This window comes from Leptodactylus fuscus, chromosome 11, assembly GCF_031893055.1.
Source record: "Leptodactylus fuscus isolate aLepFus1 chromosome 11, aLepFus1.hap2, whole genome shotgun sequence".
In the NCBI taxonomy this organism is placed as follows: Eukaryota; Metazoa; Chordata; class Amphibia; order Anura; family Leptodactylidae; genus Leptodactylus; species Leptodactylus fuscus.
In genome coordinates this window covers 80,517,865-80,520,172 of record NC_134275.1, presented here as the reverse complement: position 1 = coordinate 80,520,172, position 2,308 = coordinate 80,517,865, and positions in this window count along the sequence as shown.

The following is a 2,308-nucleotide window of genomic DNA, read 5'->3' as shown; positions in this document are numbered from 1 at the left end:
AGTAAGTGTAGTAGTAGCAGTACTAGTAGTAGTAAGTGTAGTAGTAGCAGTACTAGTAGTAGTAAGTGTAGTAGTAGCAGTACTAGTAGTAGTAAGTGTAGTAGTAGCAGTACTAGTAGTAGTAAGTGTAGTAGTAATGGTGGAAGTAGTAAGTGTAGTAGTAGCAGTACTAGTAGTAGTAAGTGTAGTAGTAATGGTGGAAGTAGTAGTAAGTGTAGTAGTAGCAGTACTAGTAGTAGTAAGTGTAGTATTAGCAGTACTAGTAGTAGTAAGTGTAGTAGTAGCAGCATTACTAGTAGTAGTAAGTGTAGTAGTAGCAGTACTAGTAGTAGTAAGTGTAGTAATGGTAGTAGAGTTAGTATTAGTAAGTGCAGAAGTAGTAATAATAGTATTAGTAGTTTTAGTAAGTGTAGTAGTAATGGTGGAAGTAGTAGTAAGTGGTATTAATTACAGTATTAGCATTAGTAGGTGTAGAAGTAGTAATAGTAGTAGTACTAAGTATTACAGGTAGTATTAGTAAAGTATATTACTATATTATATATTATATTATTTATTACTATTAGTATTATTACTATTATTTCTGATTAGAGATATTTTATTTACAATCACTATTTTTGCCCCAGCAGTCGCCCAAACCACAAACTCAACAAGTAAGTGCAATTTTAAGGAATTAATCCGAAGATGTACAGATTGTATAACTAGTAACCCTGTGAGCCCTGTATTCCCACTGCCTATGCCTATAGTATTATTATTATTATTATTATTATTATTATTATTATTATTATTATTATTATTATTATTATTATTATTATACAGATAGTATTAGTAAAGTATATTACTATATTATATTATTTATTACTATTAGTGATATTAATATTATTACTATTATTTCTGATATTTTATTTACAATCACTATTTCTATCCCAGCAGTCGCCCAAACCACAAACTCAACAGGTAAGTGTAGTGTGAAGGAATTAACCCAAATATGGGCAGATTTTTGTTACAGTTACCCTAAATATCCCCATAAATTTTTATAAACAAGGGGGTCCAACAGCTGGACCCCCCCCCCCCCTCAGGTCTTCTGTTCCTAAAAAGAAAAAATAAAGTATAAAAATAAAGAATATTAAAAACTTTTTGTTTTGTTTATAAAAAAGAAAACAGACTTTGAAAAAAAGCAAAATAAAGAATACAATCACGTGTGGGATCCCCATGTACGTATAAGTCTGCAACTCTCTAAAAGTAGCGTGATCTATCCCGTACAGTGAGCATCGTAAAAATATATATTGTAATGTGCGATATAACATATACTGAAGACCTCATTTACATAAAAAATGGCAATAAAAATTGATCAAAAAGTCACAAATGCAAAAATTGGTGCCAATAAAATCTACAACTTACCCCACAAATAATGAGCCCCGACATATCTTTTTTTTTTTTTTTTTAATGTAGATTGTGAGCCCCACATAGAGCTCATGATGTACATTTTTCCCTATCTGTATGTCTTTTTGGAATATGGGCTGGAAATCCATGCAAACACGGGGAGCACATACAAACTCCTTGCAGATGGTTTTTTGCCCTTGGTGGGATTTGAACACCAGGACCCAGCACTGCAAGACTGCTGTGTGGCCCCCGAGCCCTGACATATCTGTGACATAAACATTAAAAAGTTACAGGTGTCAGAATACAGTGAAGAGCAGTCATTTGCAAAAATTTTATTAGTAAATTCAGCAAAACATAATAAAACCAATATAAATCTGGCATCGCCGTCATCATAAGGACCCGGCAGACGAACCTGCCAGGTCATATAATGCAGAGTGAACACCAAACACAAAGTGCAAAATATTAGATAGAATTGAGTGTTTTATTTACACGGACGCACAAAAACATTCATAAAAGTTCATCAAAACATCATAGGTACCCCAACATGTTACCAAATAAAAGTGCAACTCATCATGCAAAGAACAAGCCCTCACATAGCTATGTAAGATACAGGAGATACAGTGACTAGAGATGAGCGAACAATGAAATATTCGAGATTCGAGATTCGTTTCGAGTAGAGCCTCAATGTTCGACTACTTGATCGAATCCCATTATAATCTATGGGAAAAAATGCTCGTTTCAGGGAAACCACTATTCGACTCAGGAGAGTCACCAAGTCCACAAATAGCAGGAGTAGAGTGTTTAGGAGAAGCGCTGTGCAGTTAAAGCACACGGACTACATTATAGTCTATGGGGACTGTGCGCTTTAACTGCACAGCGTTTGCAGTTGCGCTGATAAAAAGTAAGCTCCCTCGTAACAGCAAGCTGC